This window comes from Papio anubis, chromosome 4, assembly GCF_008728515.1.
Source record: "Papio anubis isolate 15944 chromosome 4, Panubis1.0, whole genome shotgun sequence".
NCBI classification, from domain to species: domain Eukaryota; kingdom Metazoa; phylum Chordata; class Mammalia; order Primates; family Cercopithecidae; genus Papio; species Papio anubis.
The window spans coordinates 104,873,403-104,892,147 of record NC_044979.1 but is presented as its reverse complement, the minus strand read 5'-3'; positions in this window follow the sequence as shown (position 1 = coordinate 104,892,147).

The following is an 18,745-nucleotide window of genomic DNA, read 5'->3' as shown; positions in this document are numbered from 1 at the left end:
CTAATTTATCATATAATCCAGAATCTTTCTCAAAAGAGTGCTGTAGGCAAGATTGCAGAATAGAAGACTCCACTGATCATTCCCTCTTCCACCTTCAGCAAGGACACCAATTTAGCAACCATCTACACACACAAAAAAGTAGCTTTGTAAGAACCAAAAATCAGGTGAGCACTCATAGTGCTTGGTTTTAACTTCATATTGCTGAAAGAGGCACCGAAGAAGTAGAAAATAAACAATTTTAAATATCTGACGCCACCCCTCTCCCAATCCCCAGCAATGGCAGCAGGGTATGGAGAGCTTTCCTAGGTGCTAGAGGAGGAAAGCACAGCAATTGTGAGGCACTGAACTTAGTGCTGTCCTATTACAGCATAAAAGAAAACAGGACCAAACTCAGCTGATGCCCCCGCATGGAGGGAGCATTTATATCAGCTCTAGCCAAAAGGAAATCACCAATCCTGGTGGTCAGAACTTGAGTTCCTACACGCCTTACCACTGCAAGCTCAAGTGCTCTGGGGCTCTAAATACACTGGAAAGTCAGTCTAGACCACAAGGAGTACAACTTTCAAGCAAGTTCTAGTGCTGAACTGATCCCAGAGCACAGTCACAACAGGAGAGGGCACTGGTCAGCTCTGAGAGGCCCCCTTTCCAGGCCCTAGCTCCTGGATGGCATTTCTAGACATGCCCTAAGCCAGAAGGGAAACTGCTGCCCTGAAGGGAAGCACATAGTCCTGGCAGCATTCATCACGTGCCAGCTAAAGAGTCCTTGGGCTCAGAATAACCATCAGGAATACCCAGGTGCATTGAAGACTTTGAGTGAGACTCTGAGACTTGCCAGTCAAAAGTCATCAAGTGGCTCAATGGATTAAAAAAAAAAGGATCCAGTGATCTGTTGCTTATGAGAAACACACTTCACCAGTAAAGACGAGACACGCATAGGTGGAAAATAAAGGGATGGGAAAAGATATTCCATGTCAATGGAAACCACAAAAGAGCAGGGCTAGCTATACCTATATCAGGCAAATTAGATTTCAAGACAAAAACTATAGGAAGAGATAAAGAAGGTTACTATATAGTGATAAAGGGGGTCAATTCAGCAAGAGGATTTAACAATTGTAAATATATATGCACCCAACACTGGAACACCCAGACATATAAATTAAATATTGTTAGAGCTAAAGAGAGAGAGAGACCCCAAGACAATAATAGCTGGAGACTTCAACATCACAATTTCACCATTGGACAGATCTACTGGACAGAAAATTGGTAAAGAAATATGAGAGTTAATCTGCACTATATAGTTATGTACAGAACATTTCATCCAACAGCTGCAGAATACACATTCTTTTCCTCAGCACATGGTTCATTCTCGAGAGCAGACTATATGTTAAATCACTAAAAAGCCTGAAAACATTAAAACAAAATAAAAATAATATGAAGCATCATCTCTGACCACAATGGAATAAAACTAGAAATCAATAACAAGAGGAATTTTGGAAACTATACAAATACATGGAAATCAAACCATATGCTCCTGGATGACTAGTGGATCAATGAAGACATTAAGAAGAAAAATTTTAAATTTCTTGAAACAAATGATAATAGAAACACAACATGCCAAAATCTATGGGATACAGCAAGAGCACAAAGAGGGAATTTTATAGCTATCAGTGCCTACATTGAAAAAGAAGATGAACTTTAAATAAAAAACCTAATGATGCATCTTAAAGAACTAGAAAAGGAAGAGCAAAACAAACTCAAAATTAGTAGAAGTAAATAAATAAATATCAGAGCAGAAATAAATGAAATTGAAATGAAGAAAACAATACAAAATATCAACGAAACCAAAAGTTGGATTTTTGAAATGTCATGCAAAATCGACAAACCTTTAGCCAGACTAATTAAAAAGAAAGAAGACTCAAACAAATAAAATTAGAGATAATAAAGGAGACATTGCAACTGATAGCAGAAATTCAAAGGATCATTAGTAGCCTCTTTGAGCAACTATATGCCAATAAATTGGAAAATATAGAAGAAAGGAACAAATTCCTGGATACATACAATGTACCAAGATAAAACTGTAACCAATAACAAATAACAAGATCTTTTTTTTTTTTTTCTTTTGGGGACAGAGTCTTGTTCTGTTGCCCAAGCTGGAGTTCAGTGGCATGATCTTGGCTCACTGCAAGCTCCACCTCCCGGGTTCACACCATTCTCCTGCCTCAGCCTCCTGAGTAGCTGGGACTACAGATGCCCACCACCATGCCCAGCTAATTTTTTTATTTGTATTTTTAGTAGAGATGGGGTTTCACCATGTTAGCCAGGATGGTCTCGATCTCCTGACCTTGTGATCCGCCTGCCTCAGCCTCCCAAAGTGCTGGGATTACAGGTGTGAGCCACCATGCCCGGCCACAAGTAACAATATCTTATAATAAAATATCCTCCAATAAAGAAAAGTTCAGGAACTGATGGTGACTCTGCTGAATTATACCAAACATTTAATGAAGAACTAATACCAATCTTACTCAAACTATTTAGAAAAATAGAGGAGGAGGGAATACTTCCAAATTCATTCTACAAGGCCAATATTATCCTGATACCAAAACCAGACAGAGACACATTCAAAAAAATCAGAGTTTGTATTCACATGTAACAGACAATAATGTTCATTTTCTGCTTTGCCCAGGGCTATGTTACCTCTTCAAATATTTGTCATAATAAGGTCTGGAGAGACATGGACCATCTGAACATTCTGTAGAATATCACATTGATCCATTTGCATCAAAGACGTCATTAAGAGTCAACAAGAGGTGTCTAATACATTAGAGGCCTTGGTAGGACACACACACTCTGGAGGGTGGGAGATAAACCCTGTGAAAATTCAGGAACATACCACATTGGTAAAGTTTTTAGTGGTTCAGTAGTGAAAGGCTGCTAGAACACCACTGCGACCACTGGATTTTCAAGTAAAAGTTAAATTGCTGTATCTTACATTCTCAATCTCAATAAACAGAGCAAGATACCTGGTAGGCCTGTGTTTTGGAGGCAACACATTTCACATGTAGAAATATTTTTCCATCTCATATACTGAACTACATAGAAGTCTCACAGCTTTGAGTGGGCCTGGAGCAAGAAAGGACTCTGCAGCATGTAGGACTGCAGTATAAGCAACCCTACTACTTGGGGCATATGATCTGGCTGACCCTATGGTGCTGAATATGTTAGTGGGGAAAGATACAATTTGGAGTTGATGTATGCCCAAGTGAAAGAATTAGAATGCAGGCCCCTAGAGCTCTGAAGCAATGCCATCCATATTCGGTATAAAGTTGTACACCTTTTGAGAAACTGTTCCTAGAATGTTGCTGAGCCTTGGTCAAGATGGAGTGGTTGATAATGGGGCACCAAATGTATTTGGAACAGACCATTATGAGCTAGATTATTGCCAATGCACTAAGTCATACACTCAGATGTGTTCCACAGCCTTCCACTGGAAAATGGAAATGGCACATCTGGGATCAAACCCATATGGGACTAGATTGGCATGAGGAGGCTGCATGAGCAAGTAGCACAGATGCCTCCATGTCATCCACCAGGGTTGTACCAGTGCCCTTGTACAGCTCACACTTATGGTTATATGGGTGTTCTCCATGACTAGCTGAAAGGGAGGTAAAAGGCAAATTCTGGTTGACAATTCTGGTTCACTATGTAGCTGTAAAGCAAAAATAGATGGTCACTGAAGTAGAGATGCATTATGAGGTAGCCTTGGAAGACAGTGGAGAAGGAAGGTCTTCCCAATGAACGAAGCTTCAAGCAATGACTATGGTTATCTATTTTGAGCGGAAGAAAAATTGGCCTAAAGTGTGAATATATGTATAGGTTTCTGCACAGTAGCCAATAGTCTAGCTGTGTGGACAGGGACCTGAATGAAAGGGACTTAGAGATTGGAAACAAGAGTCTGAGACAGAGGCATATGGTTGGGACTATGGGAGTGGACACAATGTGTGAAGATTTTTGTGTTGTGCATTTAACACTAATTGGAAAGCATCAAGTACACAAGAATCACTGAAAAAACAAATAGACAAGATAACTTGTCCAGTTGACATTATCCAGGCTTTGTCATTGGATTAAGTACTGGCATAATGGGCACATGAATAGAGTGGCCACAGTGGCAGAGAGCAACACTACTCATTAGCCAATACAATGGACTACAAATTTTCCTAGAAAATCTAGCTACTGCTGATTTTGAGCATCCAACTTGCTAACAAGAGAGACCAATAAGGAGCCCTCAATAGGTTACTAGGTCTTCAGAAGATCGACTGGTTGATTTGTGGCAAGTTGACTACAATGAGTCCCCTCCATCCTGCAGCAGCCAGCTGTCCATCCTTCCAATGATGCACTTATTCTGGGTATAAGCTTTCCTTTCCTGATCTCTGAGTCATAGTCAACACAACTAACTATTATCTGGGGGTTTTTAGATTACCGAACAAGAATGGAAATCCACACAACATAGTATCTGATCGGGGGACCCACTAAATAGTGAAGGGGGTGTAGGATTGGCTCATGATCCTAGAACTTACTGTTTGTATTACATACTACACCAGACAGAAGTAGCTGTACTTTTAGAACCCTAGAATGAACTACTAAAGGAACATATGAAGTGCCAGCTTAAAGGTAATGCTCTGAAAGGTTAGGGTCCCATCCTTTACAGTGCAGCATATGTGTTAAATCAGAGGCCACTTCATGGTGTTGGGTCCCTAACAGGAAGTATACATAGATCTTAGAATCAAGGGGTAGAGGAAGAAATGGCCTCAGTTAACATCACTCCCATTGACCCACTGAAGGGCTTTGCGCTTCTTCATCTGTACCTCTGTGCTCTTCAAGTTGGAGGTCCTGGTCACCAAAGGAAGTGTACTTCTGCCAGGGAACATAGCAAAGGTCCCATTGAACTAAAAGCTATGGCTGCCACCGGGGCACTTTGGACTCTTTGTGTCTAGGGACTAGCAGGCAAGAAGAGGAGTCACCATCTTGGCAAGAGTGATTGGTAGTGACTAGCAGATGGAGGTAGAGCGTGTTTACACAATGAGAAAGGCAGGCATATGGGGAGAACACAGTCAATTTACTTGTAACTGTCAAGTTGTGATTGATGGCAGACAATTAGTGGATGGGGCCAGGGATGTTAAGCATCTTCAGCAGGCCCTCAGCACAGAGTTGTTCAGATTATTTATGCTCTAGGGTGTCCTGCCCCTGCTGTTGTGGAAGGGTGAATGGGAGCTGAAATTGAGTCTTCATTATTGTCATGCAGACATACATCCTGGTTACACAAAGACAAAGCAAGTATTGATTCTTTTCTGTACCACCCATGGCTGTACCCTAGTATTAAATTATTGAGCTCAGAATTCCAATCATGCCTCTGTTGAGAAACACCATTAGGCTTTATGAGAGATTTGTTGTTTCTGTGCAATTCTAGTCAGACAGAGAACTGGACAGAACTCTGCTCAGAAATAGAGTATGCACTTGGCTGGGTTCAGGCTCTTAGAAAATCAAACAGCTGAACAACAAAAGAAACTGCAACTTTGGGGATTAATCTAGGATACTCATAATTTCATTTCCAATAGTTTATTTTTATTGCTTTGTTTCTGCGAAAGAGCAGTAGTAAAAATGGAAAGTCACACTGTCATTTGGTTAATTGCTTTTTGAATATTGGAAAATGAGGTTTATTAATATTAGAACAGAAGGAGCTCAGGGTATGGCATGCAGCAAGTGCTGAGCACATGCTTGAATGAATTGCCATTGTGGTTTGAAAAGGCTTTAAGAAAAACAAAGCAAAATAAAACTTTTTATTTTGAAATAATTAGAGACTCACAAGAAGTTACAATAAACAATACAGAAAAGTTTCATGTGCCTACCATACAGCATCCCCCAATGGTGACATCTTATATAACTCTAGGTTGACTTCATGGTTTAAAAGAGAATGACTACCTTTAGCCTGTTTTCTCTAGAACACACAACATGATTGTGAGGGGTTATTAAGCAGTTATTATATCCTTTGCAAGGCTCTAAGTAGTTAGAATCATTAACTTATTTAATCTCACAACAAACCGAGATAAAATCACCATTTTATAGATGAACAAAATAAGAGAGGTTAGAACATTTTAAGATTTCAGAGAAAGTTAGAGGTGAAGCTAGGCTTTAACCCATACTATAGAAGTCAGTGTTTGACTGCTGTCAATACTGCCTTTTATTGTTTTCATTTATTTCTTTTTAGATTGATGTTGTGTCTTTTCTCCTTTATTCCGTAATGTGCAGACATGAGTCCCTGTCTTCTTCTTGTTCCCTCATTCTCTACTTTGGTTGCCCTTTTTCTCTTTTGGACCCTTCTATTTATGGGGCTACTCCACCCACAGAGGTTGCTTTTACTCCTTTAGAAAACTGGGGAGATAAATCTCCCCTTTGCACATCTTTTTTTGGGGGGAAGTGGGACAGAGTATTGCTGTCACTCAGGCTGGAATGCAGCGGTATGATCACGGCTTACTGCAGCCTCAACCTCCCAGGATCAAGTGATGCTCTTGCCTCAGCCTCCTGAGTAGTTGGGAACAGTACCTGACACCACACCTAGCTAACTTTTACTTTTTAAAAATTTCCATAGAGACAGGATCTCACTATGTTGCCCAGGCTGGTCTTGAACTCCCCGGCTCAAGTGATCCACTCACCTCAACCTCTCAAAGTGCTGGGATTACAGGTGTGAGCCATTGCATCTCGCCCTTTCTGCAGCTTCACTGTTAGAGTAAAGTCTGAGTCCCACAGCTTAGAATAAAAGCTTTCCACAATTTGGCCTCGCACGATGCTAGTTTGAATGTGTGCCCAAGAATTCCTGTGTTGGAAACTTAATTCCCAATGTGACAGTGGGGCCTAATGGGAAGCATTTAGGTTGAGCCCTCATGAATAGATTAATGCCATTATAAAAAGTGAATGGGCTGATCCTCTTTCTCCCTTTGGCCTTCTGCCACGTGAGGATCTAGGCAGCATGCAAGGCACCGTCTTGGAAGAAGAGAATGACCTCACCAGACACTGAACTTTCTGGCACCTGGACCTTAGACTTCCCAGCCTCCAGAACTGTGCCCTAATAAATTTCTGTTTATAAATTATACAGTCTGTGGCATTCCATCATAGCAGCACAAAACAAACTAAGACAACTACCTCTTGTCAGGTCCCCATGTGGCATTTCAATGTTGAACACCGTATTGATCATATGTTTGTGCTTCTAGATAGGCATTCCCTCTGCTTGGAATAGCCTCCCTCTATTTTCCAGCCTATTGAATTCCTATTTTTCTTTCAACACCTAGCTAATATGTCCCACGCTCCAGAAGCTTTGCTTGACTGTTCACATGGTATAGTTCACCATACAAGGTTATGTGACCCTCCCAGTCTTTCACCTGTCTGTATTTGCTTTTTATTTTCCTATAGTTAACAACCAAAAACATTGGCAAGCACATGGGATCTATAATCCAAAGTGTCAAAAGCTTGGAGAGGAAAAATCCTATGACTGTTCTAAGCTATAAGAGAAGTCTTTACTGAGAAGGTCAGACGTGAGCGGTCGAGAGCTGTGGGTTGTGACTGATCAAATAAGAATGTCATGAAGATTTTCCTGGCACAAATGGACTGGATGAATGAACGGAATGGACTTGGGAGTTACTTGGATAATCTCTTTTGGCTTACTGATTCCTTAATTTTGAAAAACGGAAAGATTATTTTGTTTCTCTAGACCTAAGTGGTTATGTAAATAACAATAATCTAGTCTGTTAGAATCTATTTTTCCCCTGGAGCTCAATCTTAAATAAGCCTATTTCTGAAAGTAGACTATCGGTGGAACTCTGCCACCGCATTTGTTAGTTGCTATTAAGCAAATGATGTTCAATGCTGATCAGTAAAAAGCTATTTAGTTACTTAAGTAACTGAGTACATTGCAAATAAGCTGCTCCTAAATGATAATTAACAAGACCTTGGGAACAAAGGGTACACTTTAAAGGCTTAATCACCTCCGTGTATTACACTTGCTTTTCAAAATTTGTCCTGTGAAAGATCTTAGGAAATTTTAATACTCAGAAAAGCCAAAGTAGACTCACAACAGGCTTTATTGTCCTTTGAGGGTTTCTTGTAAACATGAATGGGGTTCCCAGTTGGAGCACAAATGCAGGTGGACAGGGAAGAAGTCAAGAACGAGGCAATAGCTGAACTTTTCAGTGAGGATTAGAATGCAGGTGAGAAAGGAATGCAGAATATTGATTCTAGGCACAGATGACAGCATGAACAAAGTTATGGAGATGAGAAACTACTTGGCTTGTGTATATTAAACATCGGTTTGTTGTTGCTGAAGCCTAAATGGGAGCTAGGAAGTTGCAAAAATGGGTCTGCAGAAACAAGAAGAATCCAGACTTTTAGGGTCTCACATGCCAGTTAAAAGAGATTGTAGTTTTTCTATACTGTGAGAGTTGTTGAATGTTTATGTCTTCACACATGTACTATAAATAGATTTCTTTAATTACTGCAGGGAGGATCAATTTGTTAGGTCCAATACAGGAATTACCATTTAATTAGGAAACTATGCAGAAGTTCAAGGAAGAAATGTATGTTAAATAACTGTAGGAATGTAGAGAGCATGTACATTGTAAAGCCTAGGTCAACATTAAAATAAACAGGAAAAGAGGCATAATTAATAAGCCAATAGTGGAGACAAAATGAAATCATAAAAAGCTCAATTAATCCAGGCTGAAATAGAATGAAAAAAGGAAGAAAAATATAGATGGAACAAATAAAAGCAACAAATTAGTGGTAGATTTCAATCCAAACACATCAATAATAACATTACATGTAAATTGCCTGAAATGCCAATTAAAATCCAAACTCATTAACTTTTCATATTAATGATCCTATCCTCCTCTCTCCTCAGACTCACTTGATGGCACCACTATCTGCTAGGGACACCCAAACCAGGAACCCATGATACAAAGTGGACTCTTCCCTCTACCTCACATTCAGAACCTCTCAATACTCAGTTACCAAATCCTCCTTATTTTACCTTGTTAAGTAGATCTCAAATTTGAATCCTCTCTGTGTTCTTACTATTATTTGGCATACTCTAGGTACTGATGATTTCTTTCTTGAACTTCTGCAGTCTCCTAACTAGTCTAAATGGTAATTCCAGTGCTGGACCTGCCAAACTGATCTTCCCTGCAGCAAGTAAAGACTGAGTACTAGATGTTTTATATAATATTATACAAATTCTTACATATTGTGAAGACTTAGACATTCAAATTCCTCATAAACTTTGTGCTATTGCTATCAGACATTTACATTTTACATGGGTTATAAATCTCACTGCTACAATTTTGCTTCAAGTAGTCAATTACATTTTAGAGTCATTTAAAATTAAGAAAAATGTGTTTTTGAATATTAATCTTTATTTTTACTATTTTCAGAGTTCTTCATATCACTGTGTAGATAAAATTTCTGGTCTGGTTTCACATTCCTTCTGTCAGAAGAACTTTCTTTAGTGTTTCTTGAAGTATAGGTCTGCTGGTAAGGAATTCTCCCATTACAAAAATTTTGAGTAGTCTTTATTTTATCTTAATTTTAAACAGGTATTTTTGCTAGGTATAGAATTCTGGGTGATAGTCTTCCCCCCAGCTGGCTTTGAAGATATGTTTTATCTTCTGACTTTAATTGCTTCAGGCAAGAAGTCAGCTATAATTCTTGTCTTTACCACTTTATATTAAGTTAATTTTTTAAATGACAAAATGGTTGTACATATTCATGGGGCTACATGGTGATGTCTCACTATATATAGTTATCAGATCAGGGTAACTGGCATATCTATCATCCATAGCATTTATAATTTTTTTGTGTTAGGATCATTCAGTATTCTTTTAGTTATTTGAGACCATATATTATTATTAACTATAGTAATCCTACAGTGATATGGAACACTAGAACTTATTCTAGTTCTATCTAGCTGTAATTTTGTATTTTTAAACAATTTCTCTGATTTAATGTGTTCACATATTTTTCCACTGACTTCCTTCAATTTCCTCTTTACCTTTATTTGCTACTTTGAGTAAGTTATATATAGCTTTTTAAAATTTATTCTGCTTCAGGTTATTTAAGAATTTTGGGTCTATAGTTTGATGCTTTCATTATTTTTGGAGAATTCTGACTATTATTCAGAGATTTCTTTTGCCCATTCTCTCTTCTCCTTCTGTAACTTCAATCACATATATTTTAGACTATTTGATATTGTCCCATCGTTCTTAAATACTTTGTTCTCCCCATCCACTTTCTTTGTTTTTTTCTTATTGATTTTCACTTTGGGCAGTTTTTATTGATCTATCTTCAAATTACCTAATTCTTCCTCTGGCTATATAAAGTCTACGATTCCTATAATTAAATCTGTGAATTGAACCTTGCTTACAGTTTTTATCTTTCTGTGAAAGCACTCAACTGTTCATCTCTGTTGTCCACTTTTTTCCCCTGGAAATTTTAACCTATTAATAATGGTTATTTAGTTGGGAGAATTTTTTTAAGTATTTATTTTGAAGTCATTTAAAACCCATACTAAAGTTGCAAAAATAAGACAGCAGTTTCCCATGTACACTTTACCTGGTCAATATCAGTATAATGATGAAAACCAAGAAATTGACATTGGCATAATACTGTTAACTAAACTATAGAATTGTTTGGACATCACCAGTTTTTACAAGCATTTTATATATCAATGAAATTTAATCTCAAATACATATAAGGTCATGTCACTAACACCACAGTCAGGATAGAGAACTGTTCTACAACTATCAAGATATTCCCTTGTGCTATCCCTTTATAGCCACACTCCCTACCCACCCATTTCCTAGCAAATACTAATCTGTTCTTTATCATTATAGTATTGCGATTTTAAGAATCTTACATAAATGGAATTTCAAAATATGCAACCTTTAAAAATTAGCTTTAAAAATTCGTCATAATGCCTTTGAAATTCTCCTAAGGTGTGTGTATCATTTGCTTGTTCTTTCTTATTGCCAAATAGTTTTAAATTGTATAAATGTATCACAATATGTTTATTCACTCACTGAAATACATTTGTGTTGTTTTCAAACATGGCTGATACAAACACGGTTGATACAAACATTCATGTACAGGTTTTTGTGTGAACATAAGCTTTCATTTCCGTAGGAAGAATACTCAGAAGTGGAATTGTTGGGCCACAGAGTAAGTAAATATATGTTTAGCTTCATAAAAAACTGCCCAGCAGTTTTCCAGTGTTGCTGCGCCACTGTGTACTCCCACCAACAATGTATGAGTGAGACTGTGGTTCCACATACTTGCTAGCACTCAGGACTGTCAGTGTGTTTTCTTTTAGTTGTTCTACTAGGTATGTAGTGATATTTCATCATGGCTTTATTTTGCATTTCTCTAATGACTAATCATGTTGAATATCTTTTTTTCTCAATTTGTTCATTTTTCTTTTCTTTAGAAATGATTTCAACTTGAATTTAGATTCAGGGGGTACATGTGCAGGCTTGTTACATGGGTATATTGTGTGATGCTGAGATTTGGGGTACGATGGATCCCATTACACAGGTACTGAGCAGTGCCCAGTAGCTAGTTTTGCATCCCTTTCTCTAGTCCTTCTTTTACCCCTCTATTGTTGCTATCTTTATGTCCATGTGTATCCAAGGTTTAGCTTATAAGTGAGAACATACAGCATTTGGTTTTCTGTTTCTGCATTAATTCACTTAGGATAATGGCTTCCAGATGCACCCATATTGCTGTAAAGAACATGATTTTATTCTTTATTATGACTGCATGGTATTCCATAGTGTATATGTACTACATTTTTTTTTAATCCAATCCATTGATTGGCATTTAGGTTGATTCCATGTCTTTGCTATTGTGAATATACATAGAGCTATGATGAACATATGAGTGCATGTGTCCTTTTGGGAGAACAGTTTGCTTTTGTTTGAGTATATACCTAGTAATGGGATTGGTAAGTCAAATGGCAGTTAAGTTTTTTGAGAACTCTCCAAACTGCTTCCAACAGTGGATGAACTAATTTACATTTCCATTAATAGTGTATAAGCTATTGAACATTTTTTAAAGTGCTTCTTTGCCATCCATATATCTTCTTTCATGAAGTATTTTAATGTATTTTTCCTATACATTGTAATTATTTTATTTAAAGTCCCTGACTAATAGCTCCAACATTGGAGTCATGTCTCTGTTTGGTTCTGTTGATTGCTTTGGCTGTTAACAGTGGGCTGCATTTTCTTTTTGAGTCTCATACATTTTGATTAAACGGCAAACATTTTGTGTAGAAGATCATCAAATATTAAGATACATACTATTTATTCATGGAAATGGGCATACTTCTTTAAGGTTGTTAGAGTGGAGTGTTAAATCAATCTACTCGGGAGTCTAGCTAGACTTGAGTTTTGTTGTTAGTAGGGTCATCCTCAGCCTCCTATGGGCTTCAAATTTTTCTTTGGATTTTCTATTAGCATAGTAGCTGAGGTGCTGAAGGGTTTTAGTGGCCCACTTTCTGCTTTCAGCTGCACCTGTTTTGCTGTAATACTGCTACTGCTTGTTACTCAGTGCTTGCTACTGGTGGTTTTAGGGCTTCTCTTTTGTCCCAGTTCAGCCACGGACCCATATAAGCCTGTGTGCCTGGGCCTTAGGGGTGGGGCATTCTCAGTGTTCCAATTCCTCCTCCCCATGAAAATCAAACTCCTGCCTTGTATCTGTGGTGGGTGTTGCATATGAGAGAGTTTCATGCCCTTCCCTAGAAGCAGGAGACTTCCAGTGGTATCGGTGTTACCATTTCTGGCCTCTGTCTCCAAGGGATGGGGTTTTCTCAGTCATTTATCTGCCTTCATTAGTGCTCGGGTGGGGCAACAGTGTTTAGTCCCACACTGGCTTAAGGTTTTTGTTTGGGGAAGTGTCTAGGAAGAAGAGCAGTATTTCATACCTTTCCTGTAGGCATGGCCTAAACTCTCCTGCACACTTACGTATAGTCTCTGTAACAACTACTCAAATCTGCCATTGTAGAGTGGAAGCAGCCATAGAAAATTCTGTAACTGGATGGGTCTGGCTGTATTCCAATAAAACTTTATTTATAAAAATAAGCTGCAGGATGGATTTGGCTTGCAGGATGGAGTTTGCAGAACTCTGGTCTAGAGAATAAATTCCAAATGTCCTACTGTGACTTTCCTTCTTCTCAAGTCTGATATTTTCTCATTCTATTTTAAATTCATACTTTAAGAGAAACCCTTTCAACCAGCACATTAATAATAGCAGCTGGTTAACTGATTAAAACATTGGTTAAAGAAATAAAACATACATACGAATCTACCCTAAAACATTTTAATAAAAACATAAACATGCATTTGTCATTTCTTTAATGTAGAGCCAAGACTTTGATTTGATTTGATTCTTTTTTGCATTAAAAACACCCATAATTTATCTTTTATAATTTCCAGTTTGGGTTTCTTTAAATTGGGGTAATCAGTTGACATACCAGCAAAGCAATCTAAGGCAGAATCTCATTGCAGAGATTTTTATAATGTTCCTTCATCTTTCATAGTTGCATCTCCTGAGCTTAGTTTTACTGCAGTTTACTGAAACAAAAGTCCAGTCATTCTAAAGGGAAAGCATAAATTGACAGGTTTGTTACATCTAATAATATCCTGCTAGTTATGGGAGTTTAGTTAGTCAGGGTGTTTGCTGAGAGAATGGAGAGCATTGAGTAATCAGTTGAGGCAGTGAAGAAGATGCAGTTGAGAGAGTTTCCTTGACCATACCCAAATATTCACTCTGCCATGCCATTTCTTTATGCTGCTCCGTTGGTTGGGAAGCTCTTTATACACCTCTGCCTGAAGAATATCCATTTCCTCAGGGTTTAATTCAAGGTTACCTCCTTTATAACACCTTTTCTGAGTGCTGAGATTGGCTTGGTTATTCCCACTTCTGTGTATCTTCCTACCCTACTATTATAGTACCTATAATACATTAACACATTATTTTTTTTGTATATCTTTACTATTCCACTATACTATGGGATAACAGAGATTATTATTTTTAATTCAACTTTACCTCCTCAGGCCCTATAACTGTGATATTACATAGTAACAGCTTGGTAAATGTCCTTTAAATGAAGTGTGCATTATTACTGCTGTTGCTTGATTGGCTGATTGTAGCATGGGTGATTTCATACAGCAGATAGAACCACATTCATCACCTTGTTCAGTGAAGATTAAAATAATGATTACAGAATCAAGTTGCTGGAAGGAAGAGTGTGATTGGAAATTTTAATCCCTAAGCAGATTTCTAAAAGAGCTCCCTAGATTTTAAGATCTCTGCTAGATTGTAAGCTTCTGATTGGCAGTGGCTGTGCCTTGCTCATGTTTATAATTTTATCTTTTTTCATAGTATCTGGCAAGATACTCAGTGTTTGCTAGATAAAGGAAGAAATGTTGTCCAATTAAACATATTTGCAAACTTCCTTAAAACACAAAGGTCACTAGTGTAGGATTCACCCTGTGTAAAGGGCAAGTTGAATCCCATGTCTTAGATTCCTGCTTGCTCTCAGTTGCTGTTCGCACTTTCCCCTGCAGAGCAGAGCCATAGAATAATGAATACATAGCAAGCTGAGAAACTCTTTTTCTTGACATGACTCATACACGAATATTTGTCACACTGGATAAGGGAGATATTGAATGCAAACACAATTTTTTATGAAGACATTGAAATTTCTGATAATATAAGATCCTTTTATCCTTAATTGTGGTATTACGGATGACCTCTGGCTTTCCTGGAGGGACACTGTGGGTAACAATATCAACTGTATCTCAGAGTATGCAATGCTTCCAGCTCAACTCAATGTCTCTAGTGTTGTATTTAAAGTGAGAGGGTGTATGTAATAATAGCTTGCTTGCTTTTGATTGCACAAGAGACTATTTTTGATATTGCTAAGGGTCCCTCTTCTACTTTTCTTTTTTAATCACTGAATGCTGAGGACACTCTAAATGGAACAAGTCTTGAAGAACTTGTGTGAAACTTTGTTTAATGATAGAACTGAATGGCCCAACCTGATGTCGGGTACTTAGCCAATTAAAATTATTTCTCCAAAAGTATATGTCTATATTTTGGGCTCATTTTACAATAGCAATATGATTCTGGCACTGTGCCCTTCACCAAGATGAAGTACCAGCTGAGCCTAATGGTCTAAACTGTCAACTCCCCGGCTCTTTATTAATCCTGGGGAAGTGGCTCGTACCTCAGTCATTACTGCTCAATTAGGTAAATAATCATCACATTTATTCTCATTAGAGCACTCTCTTCACAGAAAGCTTTGGTCCTGAGATTTTCAATTAGTCTTAACAAGTTACAAATGCCACTAGTGTGTCCCTTTCTCCATTAGTCCCCCCAACCAAATAAAAATCTTGTGTCTAATTAAGGAAACCCAAGTCTTCATAAAACTTACTCTCTTTGCCTCTGTTGTATTCAGAAACCAAGAAGCTCATGAAGTGAGGCCAACTGGCTTACCTGAGTTGTTGGTTATCGCTGGGCGAGGAAAAAGTCCTGCACTCAAAAGCACAAGCATCAGGTTCAGCAAGAACAAATATTTTCTCGAAACAAGGCATTGAGCCTCCATTATTTCTCCTCCTCACTCCACTTAAGGGAACATTTCTTGAGGCATGGTAGCATGCAGTTATCATTGCACAAGATGTACATCATTGCACAGCAGGAGGCTCAAACTGACTCTGAGTGTAAGTGTAAGGCATAGACAACTTGTTTTTTCTTTTAAAGGGTGCTATTTTCCTAATAAAAAGAATTCACAGAAATGATCTAGGATGTTTAGAAATCCAAGGGAAGGAGAGGAGAGTTCCATTTTCACTTACCCAAGACTCAAGCTCTTCAAATGTCTTTTTCCCCTTGCCCAAGGAGAGCTAAGTGGTAGCAGGCTGAGATGGAAGTGGTAAATTGTAACAAAAAATATTTGTTTCTCATCTCATTCTGCTGCAATCAGGTACAGGCTTGTACAGAGGGAAGTGAGGCAGACATAGAGATATGCTGCTCAGATCCCCCCTTCAAGAATGACCTTGCTGTCCAGCTGTGAGGAATATGGTTTGCTGACATCCTTCAGCTGTTAGATTCCTCAGTGTTTGCCTCAGCTTTTTAGCTGGGATCACGCTATTCTTGGTACAACTCTACCAATGACTAAGTTCCAGTAGAAGGGTCCAGTCATTTACACCCAATATGGAAATCCTAAAGGGTTCCTGAGCTGACAGAGACTGTCAGGTTAATGTCAGGCTCTGATGGGTCCTCTGGCCCAATCTTACTTCTTCCCTTTGCTTTCACAGGTGTGGCTTCTCCCCAAATTTTTGTATAGCTGATTCTGTTTCAGCATCTGCTTCCCAGAGAATGCAGTGTGAAGCAGGAGGTAAGGGAGGAAGGGGCCCAAGATAATTTCATTTTCTAGGGATGGTCTTTGTGGTTGCCTCTGTTGCATAATGTACGATCTTAGTAAAAATCCCATTTATTCAAAACTAAAGCCAGTGAGAAAGCTACTAGGATGCTAGAAATTACTATGTGATGATGACTGCTGAGTCTGTCTGCCAAGTAACCTACATGCCCATCCTTAGGCATCACACTGGCTCCTCTTAGAGGTCTGTAAGAATCACTGATTCTTTGTAGAGATGTTATTGAGGACATTTTAGTGCTGTTTCGTCAAAGTACTGAATAGAAAGCTCCACAGTATCCATTTTCTTGATCAAGAAACATCTTGCTGTGCATTTCCCTCAAGCTTACAACAAATTATATTTTTGTAATTTGTTTTGCCCTTAGTTTTAGCTGATAACTAGGAAGCACAAAATAAAATGATTGGTTGCAGTAACTTTGCAGTAACTCAAAGCCTAAATTTGATTTTTTTCCTCTGCAGTTATGATTTAATATTTTCCATGCCCTTTCTAGTTCATTTTTTATTTTTCATTGTGTTGGGTATGTTCTTACATTCATTGGCAATACACAGCATGGCTACTGGAGGCTGACCATGGGATTTTGAATGTTGGCTCTGCCACATGACAGCTGTGATATCTTGGGCTTGCTACCGACCACACCGAATCCCAGGTTCTTTGTAAAATTGTAATAATAAGAATGCCTGATTTATAGGGCTACTGTGAAGGTTAAATGAGATAGTGCATGTAAAATGCTTGCCCTATAAAACCTGGGTACCTGTTGTTGGTGCTGAATAGGGGCAATAACTAGACAGAGAGCTGTAAGAACTGAGGATGAGAGGATGTGTCTTAACGTAAGTCCTAGGCTCCTTGCCAACTTGCTAGAACAATGTTTTCTTCAAAAATTGACACATAAGAGGTGGAGGCTTTGTTTAAACTAGATCTACAATGAAGACTGGCTATTTTATTTGCTATAATGCATGCCAGCTAATCCAATATATTTGATTAACGCACTTGATCAATCTAATATATTAGATTCCCTCTATGGAAACAGTGGTGATTGAATTAACTGATGTCCACTAAGGTGAAAATAACTAAGTAAATCCTTGAGAGACTAGAACACAAGATAGATTAGTTCAGGGATTGGACCACTGTTTATTAACAGGATTGCTACTTATGGGGTAATTCTGTGTTAGGATAGATGGTCCTGTGCAGGAAATTTAGCATGCCTGGACTGTGCTTACTAAATGCCAGAAGTAACCCCTGCTGCCCCAGTCTTTGTGATAACTCCAAATATCCCACCATTTCCAAATGCCCCGGGACTGCCTCCTGTTAAGAACCATTGAGGTGTGGAAGGACATCTAGTGGTAGATTGGGAATATGACCTGGCGTCTCTAGGTCAGTTCCAGTTTATACCTGCCATGATTATGCCTGTGGCCCTTTCTCTCAAATATGCCCTGGTTTACTTGGCTCATTGGAGATGGCTGATTCCAGGCTTGGGGCTGGGAAAAGGACACGATAAGCCTGGAACATCATGTTGTGCTGGCAAGTGAGGGCATCCCCCAAAATGCTGAGAAACATGTCAACAGGAACATGCACCAAATTGTAGGGCTCTTTCTGACCCCAGTCAGCAATCTAGGCATAAAAAGTAATAACTATGGCAACCAATTATAACCCATGGAATAAAAGAAGAACCTATGATATAAATTTGAAAGTAGGAGAGAAGGGAAAGTTCTTCTTTAAAGTAGAGAGACTACTAATAAGTATAGAAGAAATAATGAAATTAGAAAAATCATCATTTGGAAACCTTTATAGCATTGATTCAGACAGGAATCTACACTGTGTGCTAAGTGTTTTCAGTGAAAGTTTAAGGAGTATCAGGATGGTTATATACTCTTAAAATACTTGTCAGTTGCAAAAGGAAAAGCAGTGTCTTTACAGTGCAGAAATCTGACAATAACATCACTAGTAATGGGACAAATTGATATACTGTGTCTGCTGATAATATATACTAAGATGAACAAAGCATCACTCCTGGTGTATAACTCTCAAAAGCACATAACCTCAATCTATTCAGAAGGAAACATTACACAAACCCAAAGTGAGAGAAAATCCACAAAATATCTAACCTGTGCTATTTTAAAATGTTGATGTCCTAAGATACAAAGAAAGACCAAGGAACTGTTCTAAGTTAAAGAACACTAAAAGTACATGGTGACTGAATACAATACATGATTCAGGGT